This window comes from Dermacentor silvarum, chromosome 11 (genome assembly GCF_013339745.2).
Source record: "Dermacentor silvarum isolate Dsil-2018 chromosome 11, BIME_Dsil_1.4, whole genome shotgun sequence".
In the NCBI taxonomy this organism is placed as follows: domain Eukaryota; kingdom Metazoa; phylum Arthropoda; class Arachnida; order Ixodida; family Ixodidae; genus Dermacentor; species Dermacentor silvarum.
Window position 1 is genome coordinate 43926256 of NC_051164.1, and position 6314 is coordinate 43932569.

Here is a 6314-nt window from a genome sequence, read left to right on the forward strand (position 1 = left end):
ACAAAAACAAAAATGTAAGAAAGGAAGTGCGCAGGGGGCAACAGAAACAGCATAAATATTAATATAATACATCCTCTAGACAGGAGCGTTCGCTTTGATATTGCCATTACCTACAACGGCTCGCCCAGCTGGGTATGGATGTACTAAGCAAAGTGCTTCACCACAACAGAAGTGCAGGTTTGCAGAGTGACCCAGTGATTCAAAGAGGTGGGTGTAGTGCGGGACCATTTGTGGTAATTGTACTGTTACCGGACACTTGAGCTCAGGGGTATATTTGTAGGTTGGGTTTATGAAAGACGGGAAGTCTCCATAATGAATGCGGTTTAGGGGATCTGGTAGCGTAGCCTGGTAGCAGGTTGTGAGAGGAGTTACCAGTGTGTGGGTCTGCTCTCGCCTGATTATCTAGGCCTGTTCGCGAACGGTTTCAGGTGGGGTTGTAGTTATTGTTCACCTAGTGTCGATGAGTTCATTTACTATGTGGTTTTTGCTAGGCATGCTGTTTGAAGGTTTTCCTCGTGTCCTGAGATTGTGGGCATGCACATGAATGTCCTGGATAATCTATGTCGCGTTTGAGACCGTGTAGTGTTTTGCTTTACGGCTTGGCTTCATTGCCAACAATCCATTCGATTAATGCTTAGATTTGTGGGTTCCGTTCATCGTGATGATGGCCCCGCGGGGGGCGTCTGCGTTAGCAGGCGCTTGTTGTGTTGCGCCACCACGGACTTGAGCCCATGGTATGCGGACACTCCCTCGTGTAGCCATGTGTGGCTTAGCCGTTTCCGGGGAAAGGGGGGTCCTGTAGGTTGAGCTGATGTCGGGTTTATAGACCTTTAGGCACCCCCGGAGGAGGCAACACATTTATTTGGCCTCTGATTCACGTAGACGGAAACTCCGAACTGACCCACCTGTAGGGGAAATAGGCATTCCCCAATTCCTGTCCTCATCTGCACGCAGTTTTTCATTACACTTCTGTTACGTAACTCTCTTGCCTTCTTTAATCTTCTATTATTCTCACGGTGGCAAGGGTAAACCTTGGGTGGCTAACCTGTATTGGTTATGGTTATAGCAGTGGTGTGTAGCTGGCGTCGCCAGGTCGTCCCCTTCTGGAGCTTTCGGCACGTCCCATTGTTGGGCTTGGTGTTGGGCGGATACATCGCGGCCGAAATTAAGTAAGGATTTGTGGCATCAGCTTTTTTCCCCAAACTGCCTGATCGTCCTCTTCTCAAAAGAGGACGCACCGAGGATACATTGAACTTTTTTGTCACACGTAAAGAAATCTTTCCCCGCTATTGTGTCGTACATAGTGAAAACCCCGAAAAACTGTCCGAACAGTTTCCCCATTTATCGTTGCTAAGTGTCTCACCGACGCACTAGGTCCCGGCTAGAAAATCACAAAAATGGCTAGTGGCGACCTTTTGCTTGAGGTTCGCGACAAGCTTCGGTATGGAAACATCTCTTTGCTCGTGACATTTGGTGACATTATAATCATAATGACAGCACATCGATCAATGAATACATCCAGAGGAGTCATTTCAGACGATGATGCCTTGAGCTAGAGTGAAGAGGAGTTTCTGTGTGGCTGGAAGGACCAGAATATTATCAAAGTGCAGTTAATTATCATCAAGCGTGAAAACAAAGAAATTCCAACGAAGCATCTGATACTCACCTTTGCAACGAGTGTAGCGCTAGATTCTCTTGAAACCCGCTGTGGTTGCTCAGTGGCTATGGTGTTGGGCTGCTGAACACGAGGTCGCGGGATCGAATCCCGGCCACGGCGGCCGCATTTCGATGGGGGCGAAATGCAAAAACACCCGTTTACTTAGATTTAGGTGCACGTTAAAGAACCCCAGGTGGTCCAAATTTCCGGAGTCCCCCACTAAGGCGTGCCTCATAATCACAACTGGTTTTCGCACGTAAAACCCCATAATTTTTTAGATTCTGTCGGTCCAGTGTGCGCAGAAACTATCATCAGCAATGGCTCAAGCGTAGTCGTCTTATTCCACAGTTTGCTCGTTGGCACTCCTCGGTGCAACCGCGTGAAAGCGCTCGTGCCACTGCTCCGGCGTTGGTCGTTGTCGTGTTATTATACAGCTGGCTCCACTGGCGCTCATCATTCCAGCGCAGAATTTCACTTTTATTCTATCGTCGTAATTTGGAGCCGCGATTATGGCGGTATGAGCCATATATTGCTTAAGGGGGTATGAGCCATTCATTGCCTTAAATGACGGATAGCTTCATATTTTGAAGGAATATAATTTTGAATAGTCGCGCACAGCTCGCATACCGTGAGTAACGTTGTTCTCTCCATCGCAACCGAACGTGTGTGTAACCTCATTAAGGAACACAGAGACGTAACTAATAACTGAGAAAGACTTTAATGAACCGTCGAGAATGACCCAGTGATGAACATCGGGGACGCACGTTTCAGCTTCGCTGGTTAACCATCTATACGGAGTGCTTGGGCAGTAATTTTTTTTTTTTTTTTTACCGAGGCCACATCCCTAAGGCATGGTGCTTCCAGAGTAGTGAGGGAAGACAGGGTCACTGTGTTTATGGTCACGTTCTGGACACAGTCTAGCGTGTGAGGGGAGCCATTAACCGGAAGACAACAGTCTACACTCTCAAATAAGTTCGCTGAAGGATCTTCTGAATAAGACTCTGGCGCACATGGTATGTACATGGCGATGTGAGCCACAAATAAATCTAACGAGATATTGCCCCATGTTACATTTCCGTACCACGCGACTGCCCAAGGGACACTACCCATGGCATCATTTATAGTCTTTTATGGCCGTGAAGTTAAAACAATCTAGGGTGTGATGCTGCTGCACGAATGTGATGGTGAAGAGACGGGTACTGAGGTATTTACACAAGGCGCAAAACAGGCCAAGACACTTTGAAAGCTTTCGAATGCCAAACAAGTGTACCATGTGAGAAACTATAATTTTGGGCACAGGCCAATCACTTACTGTTTCGTCGACAAATGTGCGTAAGTCATCAGCGATATGAATTGCGAACGTGTTACATTCTGCTGATTTTACTTGAAAATGACGGCGGCGTCTGCCGATGTTGTGAACCTGCACCGTAAGAAGCCTATATATTGCCGAATGACTTTACCTTTCTATATTTCCGGCACTGTTTTGCGAGGTCAGATCATCTGAAGGTTTTCAGTAACCGCGGGAGGGGGGTAGAGTAATGCAATATTCGTATCGCCGCACGTATGGGCCAAGCAATGAAGTCGAGGATGAAACCTGCGCACGTAGATCAACCACGAGCTGCCGACTACCTGGCGGTTACTGTTTCAGGAAAAAGCTGTTTTATTCGTGCTTAACACCATCTCTCTACCATCGGTCCTTCAATAGGTGCCAACAAAATGATATGCTGAGAATTGCAAATTGTGCGATAATGTCAAACGTAGAGTGGCATCTCGCAATGAATAATTGAAGGCGAAGGTTTGTATCTATAAGCGAAGTCACCTTTGTACAGAAACTATCATCATCAGCAGTGGCTCGAGCGTCGTCGTCGTCTTCCGCAGCTGGCTCGTTGGCGCCCCTCGGGTTGCGCTCGTGCTCGTGCTCGGCACGCGCTCGTGCCACTTCTCACGGGTTCGCCGTCGTCGTCGTCGTCTTCTACAGCTGGCTGCGTTGCCGCTCATGATGCCAGCGTAGAATTTTGATTCTCTTCTGTCGTCGTAATGGGGAGGGTGCGTTTACGGGGGTATAGGCATTGCTTAAGGGGGTATGAGCCATTCAGTTATCTTACGTAACGGACAGATTTAATTCTGAAGCAATTTAATTTCGAAGAATCGCAAATAACAGTGGCGGGCGAGTGCTGCTAACTACGCCGCTGAACAAACTCGAGACATCGAACGCAACCGACAACGGCGGACGGCGGCAATACCGTCCGTGATGTCCTCTCCGTCGCAGCCGAACTTGTGTGCAATCTCAGAATTGAGAAATACTTTATTGAACGCAGTGGATTAACCCAGTCATAAACACCAGGGCCTCACGTTTCAGCTTCGCTAGTTGACCATCTTCACAGAGCAGAAGGGCCGACTTAACTTTTAAAGACGATAGTCTTTCTTGGGGAACTTAAACGCTGAAAATTTGGTCTGTCTGTCTGTCTGTCTGTCTGTCTGTCTGTCACCCGATCCAGCCACCCGGATAAAGTTGGACCACTTGCTTACCGCCCACACTACTTAAACTGGTACGGCTGTTCATACTTGTGAACGTTATCGATCACAAAGTAAATATTACGCATATCTGAGGCGCAACATCACTAGGTAAGTATTAGGAGGTGTGTTCCTTTAATAGAAAATACATAGATACGTAACTCTAAAGACCCTAGTTTCTTAAGCTGCGCTGAAAATGCCATGCTATGCGTGCCGATGAACGACGTTCCCCAACTGCGCGCCGACGAGCGCCCTCTGCCATGGAGGAAGGAAACCCTCTGCACAAGCTCATGTTTCCCGATGTATTGCCAGATGGCGTCCATGTCTCACGCAGCACCTCCTCAATTTTATCAATGCCAGCCAGATGCGGCCGATTCAACATAAAGGAAGCGCTGTCTGAGGCAGGGCAAAACATAAATGGCCGCTTGATGAAATAATGCGGTAAAATGAAATCTGTTTACACAAAGCTTCATGCCAGGACGGAAATGGTACGAGAACAGCATCACGGGTGGCCGCGGATCAGACCAGCACTCATGTTGTACGGCCGGCAGAAGACTATCGCCTTTCGACGACATTTGCAGCCAAGCACGCAGATACGCGGCCAATTTTTTTTACCACTAATGTGGTGCTCGTGTGGCTTCTCAAGGCTTCTAACCGTCGCTGTTCTTGTGTTGCACACCACGGTCATGAAGATTCGAACTGCTGTTTTCTACTAAGTTTTGACTTCATGCTTTTGGCATGAAGTCTTGAATTTTTGGCGCGAAGTTTTTATCTCAAATTCCACCTCTGTGGAATTTGAATGTAAAAACGTGTTCATCGGAGTATTTTACTACTATGATTAAGACAACTTCAAAGTTCATTTATTTTTTTGAGATTTGGTTCCTAGGAAATCAAGTGGTCAAATTTCGACAATATTTTTACATCATACGTAAAACAACAGTTATTATAACTACACTGAAGCATTGAGCTCTGTTCATTGAGTGAGGGACTATGAATCGCAATTTCTATTTGTAGGATTTCCCTTCCAGCCCATGTGTTATCAGTCGACATTACACAAAACGTCCCATGCAATTCATGAAACAAAGTGAATAAAAATAGTTAAGCTTTGGACATGAGACCAGCGTAGTCCTGAGGCAATTACCAGGAGTTTAAGTCGAATGAAGCAATAGAACAATTGTTATGCAGAAAAATCAAACTAACAAAATCAATAGTAGACGCATACTATTGGTTTCACTTTAGGATGTCGTAAGCTCGAAAAAACTCTGGACTCTCGCCTCCTAATGTTTTTATACTAAGAAAATATGTTGAACAGCAGTTCAAGAAAAAAATGAACACAGTGATTTTTGCCACTCTCATCGTAGCTATTTTGATATGTGTGAGTTTAACGCACCCGGGATGAGTGGTTGTAAAATTGAGATTGGGAGTAGTCGATTGGTTTCATTTCATATATTTCCCGAAGTGTTTCCTGGAAGCATAATGTCATTTTGGTTGTTTTTAGGGAAACTTGCTCATTCAGCACTGTTATTGAGCTGAACATTGATAACAGTTCATGTGATATTCGGTTGCAGGTAGACTATTCATCAACGAAAATAAAGAAGACTCATTGAACTCGTGAGCCCAACCTGTTCGCTAGATGAAAAAGAAACCTTAGATTGCTTCGGTGAGCTCGGCCTATGGATATCAAGAACACAGCACGAACTTGGACTCTTTGAACATAAGGTCTGAGCACCTGTGATAAGCATTTTTATTTTCTACAGATATATTTTCTTGTTTGAACATTACAAGAGCCAGCATAGTGTTTGACGGTAATGCAATCCAAGTTTTTCAACCCCTGCAATATAAAATATAAAAAATCTGTACGCTTTTTTTTTCAAAGTACATCGTGTGTTGATGCACAACCTTTGAGCCCTGGTGGCGTCATTTGGCATCATATCAGTGACTTTGAAAAAATTGCATAATTAAATGTTGTTTTTTGTATGATGCTTCCGAGAGCTTCTACACACTAAATATGTGAAGCAAAAACACCTGCCTAAAGAAAAACAACCACGGCCGAAAGGAATGTATATTTAATTTTCTTTATTCTGCATTCCCGGTAACCGAAAGGCTATCAAAGGCTATGCCTATTGTTTCAGTGAGAGGTCAA

The 6314-nt window shown here is 45.3% G+C and overlaps 1 protein-coding gene across 2 annotated transcripts in view; it reads left to right on the top strand.

Annotated features, from left to right (window-relative positions):
* LOC119433754 (neprilysin-1-like) overlaps nucleotides 1-6314 on the top strand; it is a 293006-nt gene that overhangs the window by 158736 nt on the left and 127956 nt on the right. The gene's annotated exons all lie outside the window — the stretch shown is intronic.